This window comes from Lycorma delicatula, chromosome 4, assembly GCF_047948215.1.
Source record: "Lycorma delicatula isolate Av1 chromosome 4, ASM4794821v1, whole genome shotgun sequence".
NCBI lineage: Eukaryota > Metazoa > Arthropoda > Insecta > Hemiptera > Fulgoridae > Lycorma > Lycorma delicatula.
The window spans coordinates 64,182,924-64,203,294 of record NC_134458.1 but is presented as its reverse complement, the minus strand read 5'-3'; the positions used below and the strand labels follow the sequence as shown (position 1 = coordinate 64,203,294).

Genomic DNA, 20,371 nt, shown 5'->3' with positions numbered 1-20,371 from the left:
ATTTGATAAATCTTTTTAGCGCTGTGTTTATTGAACTTTAAAAAGGGTTTAGGTGGTAATTTATCCTGGTAGTTCTACTATTTGCAAGCAGCAAGGATCGAAAGTGTGCCGAATTTTACAGCTTCATTTTTCACGTTTTAATATTTGCATTATTGGATTAAATTTCGTTCTCTAACCCTTAGCTGTTCGTTAATCCGGTAAACTGAATTTAGAAAAGAGATTTTTATTAATACATTTATCCAAATCGGATAAATTCTTCTTCAGATATTAAAAATTTTAAAGAAAAAAATCCCTTTCGGCACGCCGGAAGGAGGAGGTAGATTTCACCCGTGCTAAGTAGGAGATAAAAAAGATTTTCACCTTAAAGTTAAGAAAAACTTCAAATTTACTCAATACGACAATAGTTACATGTGAAAAAAAGTTTCACATGTTTAGCATAGGACAAGCCCCATCTTACAGTTCCAGCAAAATTTTGGTCATCTCTCGCCGTAAATTGGTGATATCAAAAATTGTTTCAGACAAAGGTTTTTAGGTTATGTTTAGAGGACTAACGACCACTTTCAACCAATCCGATACTGTGCCTATTAAGGGAGGTACGATTTGTTTCGTCTTCAAAACACTATTTTTCCATCCCCTGGGCCAATCATTGGTGATATAAAAAAACTTTACTTACATAAGTTTTAGGCCCTTATCCAAAAAACAGTAGGAACTTTAAACGAATTCAATATTTTACTTAATAACAAAGTTATAGCGATATTTTGTTTTTTCATAAAAGCCTCCCTATTTCCATCTCCATGGTTCGATTTTGATCGTTAACGAACTCGACCGAGATTTTGAGACAAGTTATTTTTAAGGAACAATTCGAATGTGAATGGCACAAAATTACGGCAGTTATCGTGTTCACAAAAAAGTGAAATATATATATAAACTTTTGAGCTGATGGTGGTTTTGGGGTCTGGGGGATGTGAAACGCGAAGACATGTCGAAATTTTCCGGAAGTCGAATCATGGTACCTATTACAATAGGTAGCTTTCTAATGAAATCTACCTAAATATGAGTTGCACGGTAGACGAGTGACAATTCGCCATCGCGACCTCAATCTATTAGCATGTTAACTCCTTAGAACTCGTTCTATTTTCAAGTTATCTTTGCGTTTCATAAAAAATTGAAGCTATTTAAGTTTCGGACCTTTATATCAGTTTGCTTTTATTATCATGTAAGACCATCATCTCGATTAGTGTCTTTTTTCCGTAGGATCTCATAAGAAGAGGGAGAGATTTTTTTAAAAATATTTTTAAATATAATTAGGAATATTTTTTTTGAAATCGAAATCGCTGAAAAAAGTTTTTACTCATGAAAAGTAATAATTTGGACCATCAATAATTTTACTGTATAGAGTAATATTTGAATATCTACAGAGTACTTGTTTCACTATGTATATTTTATCGTTTAGGAAGAAAGATTTTCTTAAAACAGACGAATTTATGCAGTCTTATAGTCGTCTTTACTTCCCGAACTATTTCGAAATAATATAAAAAAAAAAAATTAAAACGTTTAATTTAAAAATAAAAATGTTCTATAAGTATACCCAGATTTTTTTTTGTCGTTTACTGACTAAACTGTCGAAATTTAATAAATTAACTGAAACATATATTACCTTAATTATAATCACCAACATTATCATCGCATGTCTTACCACAATGCGATGATTTTCAGCTCTTCTGCCGGCCGTCGTGGTAAATCTTAAATCTTAAAATGATACTATTGTGTCTATTACTGATACATAATACAAAGATATGAGATTTGACCTGTGTGCAAAGAGAGCTGTTGTTACAATATACTTGGGCTTCATGTTTCTCATTTCAAATCATTTACTGTTGAGCCACCAGTATCAGATGTTATATATGTATACTTCCTTACTTATCTACAGGTCCAAGAAGTCAGCCTTCTGAGTTGGCAGGATAAACTAGTTGAAGATCAAGTTGGTTTATACTCTATTCATCTCACTCAGCGGAATAGGAAAAACGCATACTTCTTTCTGTTCACAGATCTCCTTCACCTCTTCTGTCAAATCTTTGTACTTATGTCACTTTCTTACAATATTTCTTCCACAAGTTGTTTGTCAATGGAAAAAACCGACATCTATAGGTCAAATGATTTTTTCCTTCTTGTCTATCACTATAATGTCAAGCATATTATGTTCCTTATCTGTGTTGTAAGAATAGTAAAACATAATAAATATGGTGCGTATTGTTTTCAAGCACAGATAGAGGAGTATACCAAAAGTATGGGACAGAATCTTCAAGTATCTTTAGGTTCAGAGCTATACACCGATGCAGTATTTTGGCCATGTTGTTGTGACAATTTGTGTAGTCTACCAGAGCCAGAACCTAACAACTGCTAATTACATCTTCAATGGATTCATTGGTATTGCCACACAGACGATACAGGCCTTAGGCAACAATAGGTTCTTTTGCTATTTGCTTCCTGTAACTGAAGGTGTGAAGACCCTGTTCTTTATGGTAAGTACAAGGCACTCAGCAAATAGACTGACATGTTCTAACCATCGAAAGGAAGCATTATAATCCACCTCTCCATCCATGAGGCACACAGTGAACCTACAGTGGAGGTTTTTCCTCTCCGTCTGTGAAACTTCTCATCAACCATTGGGGCTTTAAACAAGGATAGGAAATCACCCTTGTTTAGCTGTAATTAATATCACCTCCTCCTACTACCTCCCCATGGAGTAAGCTTATAATGCTTTTTGCTCTAAAGAAATACCTGAGGTCTGCAACTGTATGGAAATAGAATGGAACTGTTCAACCGAGCCCATGGGCTGGTATGCGTGAAACTTTGTGAACATCACATGTATGATATGATTTATTTCATGGAGATTCATTTTTATCTACTTTACAATATCAAAACTATATGCAGAAAGCAGAACTGCAAATGTGTTTATTGCCTTTATTTTATTAGAACTACATAATTTGGAACTCTTGACAACTTTAACTTGACTTTTGATGCCATATGTCAAAGTCTTTCTTGCATGGCAATAATTGAATCCCATGTTTTGCAAGAAATCAAGGTATCTGTAGATTTCACTATGTTCCATAGCTGCCACAAAACCAAAAACATCCATCAAAGACACTCCAGATACCTCAATCTGCAGCCACTGACCGCTTTCCGTATCACTGACCCATATTTGTTCAGACAAAAACTCATGCTTATGTTTAGTCTAAATTGTTCAACCAGCTTAACAAGCTGTTTTAAACATCCTTCTGTGCCAGAAAAAGCTTAATCATTTATATATGTTATTTTACTGAAATTGATATTTATTTAATAAAATTTAAATATATATATAATATATGAATGGCTGAAACTGTATTGGCTTAATTCGAAACCATAATTAACACATCTCAATACCGTGTATAACAGGTTTAATCCCAGGAAACAACAAACTGAATTCAAGGTACCACCTTGAAACAATCTCTCAGCATATGCTTACATCACCATTACTGGTAGTAGCCTTATTTAGGGTGCACTGCTAAAGACATGTTTGCCTCTTTTCCATAATCCTCTCCAAGAACTTAATGATAGTGAGATCAACCGTAAACAGCCCTTGTACCTCCAAAAGCCAATAATGTGGCACTGAATCATTAGCCTAAATGTTATTAATGTATGCCATATACTAGTAGACTTTTCTCTTCTTTGCCATACTAAACATGACACCATTAATAACCGACTACACCTTGCAATCCCTACTATCTGGCAACAGCTTTTTTTTGTTCCTCGCTATCAAAACTTGCTTGGTCATTTTTGCAGTATGTCTGGATGGTACTCCAGACATACTTGTTGACATACTTTATTGTGAAGGAAGTTAGTCAACACATTCGGATTATTCTTGCTTTGATTTTCAACTGTAGATTTTCAATTTCAATGCATGATTTTTTACTTTCAATTTAAGACATTTTAAAATTTACTAGCTTTACTTAATATTAATGAAATTCTGTTATTCTTACACCATCCAACAATGGTACCATAAGTTACAATGAATGATTTACTTTTCTTTTATAGATTATTTCACAGACTGGGTGATCAAGGAATGTCAATTGAGCTTCAAGTTTCAGGTTGTCAATTGAGAAACCATACAATTTTATATAATTTTGAAGAGATATGATCAATTGTATTTTGAGAGGCACGAAATTTACAATGAAATATCAGACCAAATTGATTTTTACAGATATCATTTTAAAAAAAATAAGGAAATTATAAATGAGACAATAATGATGTAGCACTTACTTGTCAAGGAGCCACTTCATTCCATATAATATATTCCTAAGTTCTAAAATTGATATGCTCTTACATGGAAAAAAGAAAATAAAACTAGTAATATTTCATGGTGTATGGTGGATTTGTCTTATTTACTTTTTAATGTAATGGTTTTTATAGAATAAGAGTTAGACTAATTTGCTCACGACACTATCACATAAAAAGGCTATATTTTTCAAGCTGTTCTACCTTTTTTCTTTTCTTTTACCTGTTTAACCTCCGGTAATTACCTTTCATATAATACTTCAGAGGATGAATAAGGATGATATGTATGAGTGTAAATGAAGTGTAGTCTTGTACAGTCTCAGTCCGACCATTCCTGAGATGTGTGGTTAATTGAAACCCAACCACCAAAGAACACTGGCATTCACGATCTAGTATTCAAATCCGTGTAAAACTAATTGACTTTACTAGGACTTGAACACTGGAACTCTCGACTTCTAAATCAGCTGATTTGGGAAGACGCGTTCACCGCTAGACCAATCCGATGGGTTAAGCTGTTCTACCTATCTGTCAATAACATATTCTCTACATTTTTTGCTGCCTAGTCCTTTCTATCTATAAGAGTAGTATGGTTTCATTGTAGAATTATAAGTGGAAGTGAACCAACATAAAAATATATTAAGTCTATTTAAAAGTTGTTGAAATATGTTAAGTCCTTTTAAAAAGAATCCTGGTGTGAGGCCAAAAAAAAGAACAATAGAATAATTACTGATGAATAAGTGTAGTGCGAGGAATTCGGATCTTATTTTCATTCTGTATTTCAGGTAAATAATCTCACACGTACTGTCCTCTGTGATAGTGTTTACAAAACCAATATTATTAATGTGCCTTTTGTTTCAAGAGAGGATATTAGAGGGCAATAAGTCTCTTAGACTTAGTGCTGGAGCTGGTGTTGATGCCATTCCACCGTTCATAAGCAAAGATCTGAGTGAACTTGATCCAGTAATGCAAAGGCTGTTTAAGTTTAGTAAGTGGGATTTTACCCAGTGCCAGAAAGCACTGGTTTTGTCTGCTCCCAAAAAGAGATATCTCTATTTAATTCTGGACTGTTGGCCTGAATGTGGTCTCAAAGACTTTGAAAAAATTATCCACCATTATTTTTATTTGCTATCTCATACTATCATTATTTGTCAGCATGGCCTTGTATCTATGTAGTCTATCCTAACAAATTTCAATGAAATCTTATAGTTCATAGGCTCTGAGATAAAAGGTAGGAAACAGGTGAATGATGTTTATTTTGATTTTCAGAAGGCTCTGATAGTTTATCTTTGAAAAACTTGCTACTTTTTGTATCAAAGGTAATATGTTATATTAGTCAGGTAGTGCTTTGTAGTATGTATACTACTCCATGTAATATTCCTCAGAATTCTAATTTGGGTCTTAGCTTTTCATTTTTTACATATATGGATTGCCACTTTTATTTTTTCTAAGATTCCTTTGTTTGCAGGTGATATCAAAATTTGTGCCAAGGTGAATTGTAAAGATGGTGAGTTTGAAAAGTAACATAGATTAATAAAAATTTCATAATTTATTTAATTATTTAATATCAATTATTTCATAATCTTGTATAATTTGGAGTTACTGCTTTCATTAATGGTCTATTGTTTAAGAAAAACCATTGTCATTATTTATTTCAGAAAGACATTGAAAATTAAATATTTGTATGAAGTTGGTCAGTGTCGATTACATAAAGAAGCAGTTGTGGACTTAGATGTTTTGTATGATTGCCAACTGTTTAATGAACATGTTTTTCGAACATCATTGAAAGCAAGTAAAAATATTTGTCTGCTTTACAGGTCTGTCGCTTGTTTTAAGATGTTAGGTCAATTTTTCAACTGTATAAGACAACGGTTAGGCCAGTGCTTGAATAATGTGCCTCAATTTCAAATTACAATTGAATCTATATTTTCCTAATTTAATTGAAGCTGTTCAGATACTCATCTTTTTCATTTTTTATGTATAGAAAATTTGGTGAAGCATCTTCTGAGTATAAGGCTCAGTATAGTTTGTAAGGTATTACTTCCCTAAGTGATTGAAGACTGTTTCAGGATGTTATATTACTAAGTTACTCAAAGGAAGTCTTCTTAGTTATGTAATTGATGTTGGTTTTTGAATGTCTTATGTTGGATCCAGAAAATATCATCTTTTTTTGAATCCAGCAGCTAGCTTCTTTGGTTCCTTTGACGAGGTGCTTGGAGAAAATTATTGTTCTTCCAGGTCATGTGAATGTTGTTGGTGGTGGTATTTCACTAATAAATAGTCATCGATTATATGTAATTAGTACTCGGTCCCTTGCTGTGGAACCTGGTATTCGAAGGATTTTTGGGACTGAAATTCTCAGAAGGGTTCATGGCCCAGGCTTTCACTGATGACTGTCTCCTATTAGTTCGTGGTAATTCACGACCGCAACTAGAAGACCGAGCCCAGGCGGCTTTGTCAACCGCAGAGGGCTGGATGGACATTCAAAATTTAAGGATTTCTATACCCAAGACGAAGTTTATGCTTCTCAAGGGTGCAGACAAATTATCATACAGTCGTATTAAGTATAAAGGCTGTGTAATCAGTCGAGTTCGAGTTCATAAGTACCCAGGTGTTTTGTTTGTTGAGAAGTTGCTGTTTAGCAACCACATTCGGCAAGTAGCGGCGGATGCCGTCTCAGTAATGCACAAACTTAGGAGGATTGCTCGGAAGTACTATAGGTCGTCTGGCCGTCAAATGTACATGGTGTACCGAGGTGTCTTCGAAAGCATGATCTCTTACGAGCCGCCCGTTTGGGTGCATAGGTTGGATATCAATAGAGCATTTGTTCATAATTTAAGATGTGCTCAGCGCATAGCCTTAATTGTATTAACTGGTGTTTTTAAACAACCTCCTATGAGGCTACCACCGTATTGGGAAAGACTCTCCCAGTCGATTTAGTGGTGAAAGTTCGGGTAGCCATGTGGATATTGCGAAGAGGCCGGGAGGCCGAGATATTTGGGATGCGGTTTCGAGCCGGGCCAGTACCGGAGCGGAACGGTAATCTCAATGCACCGGTTCTAAATTTCGAACAGTTGCCCATCTCTCGCCTTCGGAGGAGGCTTTACAGCCTCGCGACGGAATTAAATCTTGTTTAGATTTATACAGGATCTGGGGGGATGGTATGCCTCTCATTCGTTTTTAAGGGCAACGGGAGCCCGAGTGCTCTCCAATCATGTAAATTAAAACCAGTATTTTTTTAGGTTCCACCTGACCGCTGATGAGCTGTGCGTCTGTGGGGAGGTCCAGTCAAATGAGCATATGATGTTTGACTGCCCTGCTATGGGTGGGGGGGGGGGCAGAGACCGGGCCACCCTGGAACTTAGAAGTCTAGGGAAAAATTGACCACTCATAAACGGCGAGTCAGTGTGGCGAGAGCCGCACTGTCAGACCGTGTGGGAGTTCCTCGATGAGGTTGCGTTGTTCAACCGACATCGGTAGATTAGTTAAGGGTAAACCATAATGACTCCTACCGTGCTGCTGTGGGAAGCTAATCCAGAGATAATGGCTGGCCACCAGCCAGATAAAGTTCCAAGCGCTTTAAATGGTGGACAGGTACTAGCTGGGATTCAGAGACCGAGGCGTGACAGGAAATTACTGTCTTTTTAATATAATAACAAGGGGTGCGCCTCCCCGGTTTAGTTTTATTGAATTACAAGTGAGCGGTTGGGACACGTAAGCGGGTGGTGTATGGCACCTCGCTTATTCCGCTCACGCTGTTAGGTAAGCTTACTAGGAGCTATTAGATTATTGGTCGCTAAACTGCTTTTGAGGTACAGTAGCCGATTTTGGCACGGACATTTGGTCATATGCTCTTGGGCGACCGAATGGGGTGGTGGCGGGAGAAATGCCAATTAACCAATGTATAACCAATACGTAATTAGTAACCCGTAGTATAATTACTTATAATTATAATAGCTTTTTTCAACAATTGACCAGGTATAGGCAAATTGACAATAGGCTCTGGTCCTATTATAGTTTCTTGAAGTGCGTGTATTAATATTTTTTGTTCGTCTAAAATTTTGATTATTTCTTTGTTTTCCGATTTTTAACACGGAGTTGATGTTAAATTTTCCAAGAGATATTTGCGTTTTGTTCTTTATTCTGTCGATGGATTTCCAAAAGAAGAATCCGATCCTTTCTTGTATGTCGGTTTAGGCTCTCCAGAATCCAATGGTCCAAATGTATAGCTTGTTGCCGTGGTTGATTTTCATTTCCGATTGCCACCGGAGGAATATCTTTCCCGAAAGTTTCCATCATGCCTGCTTAACGCTTATAATTTATTTCAGGAAAGACAGTATTTCCGAGGTTAAGACTACGGTTGTGAGCCGTAGAGTTTTATCCACTCTAGTTCAGTCAAGAGTTTTAAAAATCCTCAACCTACACCGGTCCACCACGTGGAGGAAACCACCACTACAATCAGACCTAATCAACTTTCTCCGTTTGCTGAAAAAGTTGTTTCAATGGTATTTTCGGCTAAGGAAAACAACATGCTATTTACTTTTATTATATTTACATAAATTTTTCGTATTTGAACTGTTTTCAATCCGTCTGTTTTTTAAAGGACTAAATAATAAATTATTTTTATACAGAAACAGATGTAATGCGAGAACGCGTTACACGAGATGGCATTTGCACCTCCTATAGTTTCACCAAAGTTTAAGTCAGGTATCGGACAAAAAAAAGTATTAGATACTTGTGGGAAAAATTACAGATCATGAGGCGATAAAATTTTAAGGAAATATGTACTGTGATGAAATAGATGTTTCACCTTGAATTTTCTCTGACCTCGAATTCTTTTGAGTTTGAATCCTAGTATAATCGCGGCATGAAAACATCATTATTTTTATAACAAAATTTTAATAAAAATATTAATCATATATCATATTAACAATTTTTGTAAATTTTTTTCCGGTTTGAGTTATGAAAATTTACTACATACAAAGGTGTGCGATCGACCGACTGTTCATTACCGATAGACCGACTATTAAGCGTACCTTAGGTTTTCAGGCTCTTTGTAAAATTTAATAAGTATTTATTTCGAAAAGGTATAGACCGACGAAGTACATGCAATCGATAAAATTAAAAAAAAAAAAAACTATTATTGACCTCGTTTATCCTTCCGAAAGTAAGCCGAAAAGGTAGCCCGTAATCATGCCGGGGTTTCTCCGCGGGTCGATCGTCCTTTCATACCGTCCACTAGTTTTCCTCATCCTCGATGCCTTTTTCGTTTTCGGGTCTGTAAATTCGATCCCGCTAGATCCCTGGCCAGTGTACTGGGAACCGTACGACCGGTTTTGTTCAGTACAATTCGCTCGAGGGAGCTCGCGCGGACTCTTTCGGACACTGTTTCTTGTCCGGTGGCCGCACGATGAGACTACCGGTCCAAGTTCCCGTCGGATAAATCTAGGCTTCTTAATCCCTCTTCAGAGACATTAAAACCAGTACATGCAATTTTGGACTGTTAATCTTTTACTTTTCGAACACGAATTTACTTTTTATCGAATAAAACATTAAATCTAACCGAAATTTTCCGGGTAATGCCTAATGGAGACTTTAACTATTCTATTTACCTTGATTTCGATTTCACCCTCTCGATATACTATACTGACAACGATATTTTACAAACGTCAATGGTATTAACGTTCAAAGAGTTTTTCGAGACGATAATCGCATACGTACGACTTCCGAGTTAACGTTTCTCGCCTTTATCGCGTTCTTTAAAATCACGTATCTTTTAATGCACAAGGACGATAACGAATGAAATATATAAATTTAACAGTTAGAGTTTAAAATCTATAGCAGGTCGATTCGGCCAGTAAAAAGAATAATAATTTCCTTTATGAAGCTCATAATATGACCTATATTTACAAAAGAATTTGCATATTTTCATGACGTATAATGAACTTTAATAGCAGCACTTGCGAAGGAGGAGATGGACGTTCAGTTTATACGGACACGCCGGACGGCTCACCCTGTTCAGTTAAGCGATCTTACGGAAGCACGGATCGTAGTCTTCATGCGTCGTTGGAGAATAACGGGTGTTACATCACAGATCCTTCATTTTGAACCGCCATATCTAAGATTATGTTTTTATAGAGTAGCCGTCGGTCTATTTTTTTTTTTTGCACTGGATGATGTATTTGATTTTAAAGAAGATACAAAAAAAAACTTAGTTTGGGCTTTTAAAAGCAAAAATATTAAATTTTTTATTTAGTACTTTAATATAGTGGTAAATATGTTTATACTTCTTAAATTATTATTTTATTTAAAGAAAGAAGTTAATAATAATTAAAGTACATAGTATATATGTTACCGTGAAAGACCGAAATCTGAGAATGCCAATATTCTCCGGTGTATGTCGACACATACCAAATATGTCGATGGAATACTAAAATATATGCTTATTCGGAACTTCGCCGGTAAATATCTAAGATAAATAGTTTACGAAAACCCTTGCAGAAAAAAAAGTTTAAATTTAAACCATACATAACCTACGCTCGCTAAACTCGTCTAATTAATGTTAAATAAACAAATTACATATGTTGTTCTACATCATCGCAGGCGATTAATCAAATTCACGGCATTCAGCATGCACTGATGGTGAAATTTGAATAAAAATATTTTTGTAAAAACATTGAAAAAAATGGCAAACCATCCGACCATTTATTTGTATCTTTACCATTCATCCATGCCGTTAACATGTCCTGAATGGCTCTTTAAATTTATAAAATGCTGAAAATTTGATTAAATTTTTTTATAAATACGGTGAATTTGATTAATCGCTTCCAATGTTGAAAAATAACATGTATAATTTGTATATTTAACGTTAATTAAACGAGGTTAGCCAGCGAAGCGAGCGTAGGTTATGTTTGACTTAAATTTAAACTTCCTTTTTTACTAGGGTTTCTCGTAATCTATTTACCTTAGAGATTAGTATTATATATTTTTTAATTTCTAGTTATCGTTAGACCTCCACCAGAGCTTACCTGTGTTTGTCGACATATAACGGTGAAGGTCCGAGTAAGCAAATATTTCGGTCTTTCACCGACGTATTTGTTATGTGTTGGCATTCACCGGAGAATATCAACATTTCCCAGATATGGGTCTTTCAGGGTAACGTGTACATTTATGCTTTTAATTTACATTATGAGATTTCGATCTCCAAACTCAGATTTTTTATTACGAATCGTTTATCTGACTGATAAAAACATTATAATGATTCTGGGAATCGTTGAAATAGAGATATAATTATGGTTAACATAATATTAAGCTGTCATTTTTAGCGAGTAAATTATATTCCTTAGTTATAATAGCAATAATTTTTTTTTTAGTAATTAAATTTATTTTAAAGTATATGTTTATTTTTTTCTATATCTTATAGGTTATTTTTTATATTTTCTTAATTCATCTGATAGAAATTTTAGAACCTTTTCTGTAGCTACTTAAAAAACTCCGGGTGCATTGCCTTTATTAGGTTTTTATCTGGAAACCGCAAGCGTTCGCTAGATGTGTACCTGCGAAAGACAGCGTACTTCCTTATCATAAAAGAACCTTTGCCGTCGGTTTCGAGAACTAATTTTGTAGTCAACAAAGCATACAGAAGACCACGAAAAGATGGTTACATCGTGATTAAGGAAATTTTTTTATACAGCCGTCGTCGACCGATTTAAAAATAGTAATCGATTATTTAATGGTAATTTAAAAATAATTATTCTGTGTATATATTTTATTGTAAAAATAGTAAATCATAATTTGCGGTTATCCAAGGACTCAACGTCTCCGATTATCTCTTCTTGAAACGAGTTTCAAGCCGTAATTATTTTTTTCAGTCTGAAGCTGTAAGATTTCTTTTGCGATTTATCCCTGAAAGATTTTAATGAATCTTTAGGAAATTACGGTCTCAGCGTAGCACATTTAAATAGACCTTACATGGATTTCCCCCATGCGCCAGATAAGCGAAATATTATATCAACTCATATTACTCGTAAAATCTGTAAATTTAAACCGACGTTAGAGAATATTAATTCAGTTGCAGAACTGTCTATCCATTAAAAAAATAATAATAATAACTGTTTCTCCGGCATCAATTTACAATCTAATGTCTTTATTTAATCAATTTACATCCTGTTTTAACGGTGATATTGTTAATTTGATAGTACCAGATAGTTTTGGCGGTATTAAAATATCTTCGGAATGATAATCTAGTTTTCTTCAAAACCCAGAAGAAAAACATTTTATTTTGGACGTCTAAAATATTGTTTGCGGCCGTTTAATCTTTAACAAACTATTAATATATGATGAATCGAATAAAATTAAAAATATAACGCAAGAATTTTAATCGACTTCACCTTTTCAATTTGATGAAAATTGGAGAGAGTTATTTTAGTGACTTCTAATCTTGAAAACAGTGATTAAAAGTTATGTTAATCCGTTTAACAGAATTTTGAATTCGAAGTATTTGTTGTCTGTAACATTCAGCATGGGTAGTTATACACAATGATCAGTTTTAAGATGATCCGAATCGAATCAAAATTTTAATGGAAATCCACTATTTGTGTAATTATTTGAAAGTCGAAAGAAAAATTTGTTATTAAAAGTTATCGTAGGAAGATTAGATAGATACTTCCTCCCACATTAAAATACAGCCGGTAAATTTTATTTCTATAAGTTTTAACCGATCAAAAAAAAACCTCTTACAGATATTATTATTATTCTAAGTTATTAAGATATTATTCTTTTATTTACTTACCGTCTTACTGTTCCCTAAACGGATGGATTAAGAAGATTTTCTTATTTTGTAGAGGACGTTAAATCAGCGGTCCTGTTATAAGTAATATGAGAAAAGTAATATAATATGTTTACATTCAAACGTCATGGTGGCCTTTGACACTTGACGATTCAACCTCACTATCTGCTTTCACGGATTTTTTCATTACATTAAATAAAATTTCAATCTGCGTTACGCATACATTAAAGAATGAAAAAAAAAAGAAGAAAAACACAACTGGTTGGGTTTTGAACCGCTTCACTACTGCACGGGGCCGACCGACGTAATATGAAGGGTAGTGTACAAATTTTTGAAAAAATTTATGAATTTCTGTGATTGAAATATAACGAAAGTAGTATAATATGTATAAATTTAAACGTCTTGGTAGTTGACCTAGGTCTTGGTCAACCCTTGGTAGTTGAACCTCAATCAATATATGTTTTCATGGGTTTTTTGATTGCATTAAATAAAATTTCAATCATTTATCTAATTTCGTACGGTCCACAATAATTGTAACCCGGAATGTGCGCCTCAAACGGTATAAAATCTACAGCTTTATTGACTACAGAATCGATAATTCCGCGTCCTTTTATTTATTTTTATTTATCTTCATATCTATATATATATGAAAAATTTATTTTCATTCAAATACGTTATTGAGATCAAAGTCTAAATGATTCTTTAATGTATCTAAATTAGCCGAAGCCGGAATCCCGACCGCGGCTCTTCTTATCAGCTGAAATTCCAGCCGATGAGATTTTTCACCAACTTTTTTTTTCACATTTTTCAACTTGATTTTTCACCACATTTTCACCAGCCAATTGTGTTTTTTCTTCTTATTTTTTTTTTTCATTCTTTAATGTATACGAAATGTAAACTGAAGTTTTTAATGTATTGAAAAAACCCGTGAAAACATATGGTGAGGTTCAACCGTCTTTTTCGTTCCAATGTGTTTTTATTTGAATCGAAATGTAGATTGAAGTTTTATTTAATGTAATAAAGAAAACCGTGAAAACACATGGTGAAGTTCAACCGTCAATGATAAAAGGTCACCATGACGTTGGAAGGTAAACATATTATACTACTGACGAAATTTCTAAGCAACTGTTAGAATTTACGAATGAGAATTGGGAGTTAATAAGTGAAATTATAAAATTAAGAAAAGATCAGTTAGGTCGAGATTCAAAAAAATCTTGTTTATCTGATTATTTAAATAACTTAAAACAATATAGCAGACGAGTGAACTTGGAAATTCAAAGTCTATAATCAGTTAATAATGAAAACAGTAATCAAACAATGAGTCAGTTTTGTGGCAAAATCTGTTGGTGTTCATTATAAACCGGATTCATGTTGCTCATCGTATTCCTTCAAATGGTAAAAGAGACCTTCTAAAGTTTGGTACAGTTTCACTCAAGAATTCAAAGGGACAAATGGCTTAATTCTGCAAGAAAATTCAAAAAAGTTAACTGTTCATTGAAAAACAGTGACTTTTTGAAGATGGAACTTTTATAAACGGGAATATTTCCGTATATCTCTATACCAGAATATAAACGTATATCTCAATGAAGATATGATGCCGTCTTTCCGATCACTTTTTAAGGAAACAATATTGAAAGTTAAAGAAAAATGATATAAATTTGTACGGTTCAAATGGAAAATTTTGTAAAAAGACTGATCGACCAAATCAAAAGGTTTTGCATATAAATAGCTTTAATGATATCCTGATATTGTAAATCTCCTTTGCTGATATTATATGTCTGTTGTTATTATGTATATATTTAAACAGTGCGTTTGGAAAGTCGCGTGTAGTATGCTTTAGAATTGTGTGATGCATTCTTTCTTTCGCCGCTAGGTTGGTTACCCTGTGGGTTCGTTGGGCGTTTCTCAGTATTAAACCAAGACATCAGTTGTGATTGAATGTGCTTCGTTTCGTTTCGTTTATCGGAATCGATAGTTGCGAGAAACATGATGGTTCTTTCGGTAGAGGAACGTATTTTTCTCGTTGAACACGTCTTTAGTGAAGGTTAAAAGTATAATGATTTAATGAAGCACAGTTTTTCTGAAAAGCTTCTAAGTACTCCTGTTCACCATCGCAATGCAGTTCGGATTCTTATCGAAATATTTCGGACAACGGCCTCTGTTGAAGACACTGATCGAAGCGGAAGACCACCTAAACTAAACGAACAGCAGCTGCTTGATATTTCGGTTACTATGGCCGAAAGTCTATCGATGTCGGTGCTTAAGTTAGCACAGCATCAAGATATCGGATTTGCTACCGCATATAAAGCTATAAGAAAAGAACTGAAACTCTTCTCCTAAAAAGTAATGTGTGTTCTGGAACTGAAACCTGCTAATCATGCCAAAAGATTGAATTATTGTCGATGGTTTAAACGTTTTATTAACCAAAATTCCATAGGTATTCTCGACATTACTTTTATTAACAAATAAAGCGTGGTTTTATCTGGGAATTTATATTAATTCACAAAATATAAGACTGCAGTCGACAACTGTCCCCCATGAATTACACAAACAATATTTACACGAAGCGAAAATTGAAGTCTGGGTCGGTGTGAGTAGAACACGCATTGTGGATCCAATCATTTTTGAAAATACAGCGAATAGTGGTCGTTATTGTGCTGTTTTAACAAACTTCAAGTCAGGTTAACAAAAGTGGAAATCGTTCACAGTTAGTTCCAACAAGATGGCACCACAACGCACGCAGCTAACAAGTTAATGACTTTTTTTTACGCAATGTCTTTGGTGAACTAATCATTTCGAGGGGTTTGTGGCCTGCAGGATTCCCCGATCTGACTCTTCCAGATTACTTTCCATGGTGAGAAACGAAACAAGCAGTGTATCGCAACAGACCACGCACGATTGACGAACTAAACACCTTTATAACGGCAAACGTACGAGCTTAAGATTATTTCTAAATGAATTGGAATTGTTTTTGAGTAGTTTTTCAGATACTACGCCATTTTCTTGGGCGATACCAACATTAACACGCGTTATGAAAATTTGCTTACCCTAAATAGATTCATAAAGGATATTTTTTAATAGTGCTGTAATTAATTATAGCATTCCCCCTTCAAAATTTAATTTTTAAAGTTCAAAATTAAATGTTGAAAATTTCGTACAAATATTTATCGTTTCGAAAAGTACCCTTTTTAAGTTTTGTAGAACTTTTTATCTTATTGATGATATTATCAAGAAGAATACTCCAGGAAATGATTGTGAAAGGGAAATGATGTTACCCGAGTTCAGAACGGCGGAAACTTCCATCACGCGAGATATTTTATCTTCAAAAATCAGGAATTAATTTTTTCGAGAAAGAAACATCTGTCGTAGGTAGAGGGCTAAAGTCCCCTCTTGACATTTTTGCTGTAATAAAAATAAACGAGGTGATGATAGAAAACCGTTTTTCACCGAGGCCTTGACCTGAGATTTAAATAATGTATAGCAAAGATCTTTGTAGGTACGAGTATTGTAAATACTTTAATTTTTATTTACAGATTAAGCTGTAAGCTTACATAAAATAGCAGAGATGACGGAAGGAAATAGCTTCTGACCGAGTAGAGGAGCCGCTACTGAGAATAAAAAAAAAAAATTTGTATACCCTATAGTTCTTTCCAGAAACAAATTTACCGATAGCAAACGGTTCATCTGGATATGATCGGAGAATCTAAAATCGGTAGAATAAGGTACATTACACAGATCACAGCGGTGAAGTACGATTTTTATCGTTTTTTAAATCTGTATCTGTCTGTCTACTAAGTAGTTTCGACTCGGCTTAAAATATTTTAACGAAGTCTCATTAAAAAAAGTGCAAGATACAGGTACTGTCATTTTTAATGTCACTTTATTTTTCCACCGTGTCGTTTAAAAAGGGTAAAAAATTATGATGTCTGTGCAGCTCCCATCGGGTCAAAAATGTCCCGATATTTCTAGGATTTTGTTATGGGACGGATTCCCTTCGATCTGAGGATGCCTTAAGCAATCTCCGGGCGGGTTATTCGTCTCGTACGGCGGTTCCTACGTTAATAGATCATTATTTCATACAGTTTCACCTTTTTCATACTTTTGATTTCTTTTTCCCGGTTTCGTATAGTTACGGCGTCGGATTCCTCACCTTCTATGTTGAGGCTTTTGAGACCTGTACAGTTGGTGCATCCTGTGCGAGATCCTGTAATAGGGAAACTCCCGGATGTACAGCTTGTCTGAATGAAATTTCGTAAAAATCTGATAATTTATATACATATTTCTTAAAAAGTTTTATACAGTAATCGTTTATATATATATATACATGAATGTTTGTTAATTTGTCACGAATGCGTTCCTATACCATTCATCCGATTGCATTGAAACTTTGGTGAGTTAGGCGTACTCCCGCGAAGGTTTCTGAATTAGTTTGGACCCGCTAGGTGGCGCTGGGGTCGAGATATTTCGAAAAATTTTATGTATGGACCGATCTGGCTCACATTCAGAATATACAATAGTTAAGTGAAAGGAAAATGTTTTGCAAAAGCTATACCCGCTAGGTGGCGCCGGTGTTGAGATATCTACAAAACAAATATACAAACAGACTTTCTTCTTATATATATTAAATATGAAAGGCAGTGTTCGTATGTGTGTCCACTATAGACTAAAAAACTACTGAACCTATTTACGCACGGGGGAAAAGGGAGAAAGGAAAAAATCGGAAATGGGAAAACGGGGAAAATCGAAAAAGGAGAACGAAAAAGTATAAAACGGGGAAGGGAAAAGGAAAAGGAGGAAATGGGGAAAGGGTAAAAGGAAAAGTTAAATTTTGTGAAGTTCCGTAATGTTCATTTTTTTATGTTTTATCAAACTTTCAGTTGTGTTCATTTAATCTATATACATACACAGACTCAAATCTATCAATAGCAAAGAATTTTCGGATCTGCTAGTACTCAATAAATTTTCTGTTCGTTATTTAAATTTCAATTGATAAAGAATAAAACTACATTTTTATCATCTGACATCAAGCTTAATTCTTCACCAAACATATTTTTCGATATTTCAATGTACTCGCTAAAATTTGTAATAATTTTTTGGTACTATTAGTAACAAGACCCGTTAATAATCAAGAAAACAGTCACCGTACTAAAATCGAGGAAACCGGTACGATAACTTCTGAGACATGCTATAAAAATACGCAGTAGAGTTTTTAAGCGTTTCATAAAAACTGAACGAAGGATATTTTGTTTCATTTACGTAGTAGGAGGTCACGTAATTACAAGACTGCCCAAAAAGGAGTGTAATGTATTTAGGGTGTATGTATGTATGTTTTTCCACCGTAGCAGCTCAACGGCTGTATGATCACGCGTTGGAATCCTTACGTTATCGGAGTGTCACAGGCTATATATATATATATATATATATATATATATATGTTTAAATAAATTTAAAAAATTCGAACAAAATTATACTACTCGTATATACAAATATTATATACAAAATCACCCGCACGCTTTTTAATTGTCCTGCATAAGTAATTATCCTATATTAATGAACAATGTTTTTTTTTGGGTATGTTTTCTTATTTTTAATATTTATCTCTTGTTTTATAGAATATGAAGCGCCGTCCTAAACGTAAATATAGGCTCGCAAGCCTACATTTAATTAGTTATACCTCAAAACTGTAAATTACGAAAACTTAATAAAATTTTGTTTAGCTGTTACAATAAATTTACGTAAATTAGTGAACGGGAAAATGAGCAAATAAGAAATAATAAAGCAAAAACAAACGTATTCAGTTAAAGTGAAAGGTTTCTTCACACAAGTGCACTCCAACGAGTCTTCACATACTTTCTGGGAAAGTCGTATTATTTTAACAGTAGATTACAATCTGCTTGTTTTCACGTAATGTTATGGAAATCGTTCTTAGTTTAAAATAATAATATTGCAACACCATACAAACAATTTCGTAATTAAATAACCGACTGTACTATATCGATTGTAATTTTTAATGTCGATTTTATTTTTAAAACACTTCAGGCACAATGAATTTTATGTGGGAGTATTTTTAGCTTTACATTTTATTTGTAATGAGTGTGAGCACGCACATTGTCTCTTGAATTAACCGAAATAAATTTTGGAAGAAAATGAGAGTCGGATTTCTTTACTTTAATACATATAACCGCAAAAACCTTCCGATATTAATTGAAAACTATATCGACGGATTCGATCGAGATGCCGAAATTCGTCAGATCAGAGAAGCGAACGTATATGGTGCGCTATATTTTGATATTTTACTACGTAACAAATTAGCTATTTCGTCGTCGACATCGTAACCCAAAGTACTGCTGACGGCTCCAGTCTTTTCCAGCAGTTATATCTTAGGATAAATTTCTTATTAGATTTCTCTATAAGAAATTTTACTTTTTTACATAAGAAACCGTAAAGTTACTGAAGTATCAAATTTATCGATTGGTAGTCCATTATCACACCGTTTTCCAAAAAAAAAACGGACAAAATGGAGTTTCCGTATCCTACGTGAATTCATCTAAGCCGAATATAAGAAAACATATCGTATCTTTGATATTCAGGCTATACGCCTGTTATGATTTTCGTTGACCATTCCTCAAACCGCCTTTTATGTTACATATGTTTTCAGACGTAATCTGTGTCGGTTAGCAATCTTCGATCGAGTTATCAGACTTACAGATTTTCAATACAAGAAGAGAGGAGTTAAGTTAAATAGGAGTTAAATATGATTTTTATTATTAAATTCATTACCGTCCATCATAGGTAACAGTTATCGGGCATCGCCCTTTTGTTACCGGTACATAAATAAACTACTAAAGTAGATTTTGTACATAATATAACCTTACCGTCAATTATCGCTTACGTTCTCCAAGTAATTTTATCCCCCGGTGATATTTGGTTATTTCATAAAAACATTTGAAGCGGTCAAACAATACATTATGCCAAATAAATTATACCTTATAGCTCTTCGAGAAGAGCTCTAAAATTATTTGAGAGTTACCTTACGGGAAGAACTCGATGTGCAAAATAAAAACCAAAATTGTAATAACTGATGCCATTATAAGTGCACCGCAAAGGATTGTTCTCGCCTCCGTATTATTTCTAATCTATATTGGTGATTTATGTAATCTCAAAGTAAACGGTACGAATCTAATTTCGGTGTATTATACTTCTCTAATACCCTCTGGCGGTACTAAGATCCGGCGTAACGGACTTTCTCGAGGCTCAGTAATAAATTTCTTT

General features: G+C 34.3%; 1 protein-coding gene across 2 annotated transcripts in view; it reads right to left on the bottom strand.

Moving 5' to 3' along the window:
- Positions 1-20,371, bottom strand: part of emp (epithelial membrane protein) — a 236,494-nt gene that overhangs the window by 209,405 nt on the left and 6,718 nt on the right. Inside the window, exon 1 of one of the 2 annotated variants that reach the window (XM_075363164.1) lies at positions 13,103-13,117. The exons of the other annotated variant lie outside the window; for it this stretch is intronic. The gene's annotated coding sequence lies outside the window, so the exon portion shown is untranslated. Of the gene's footprint in view, positions 1-13,102; positions 13,118-20,371 lie in introns of those variants that run through there. 2 annotated transcript variants of the gene reach the window in all.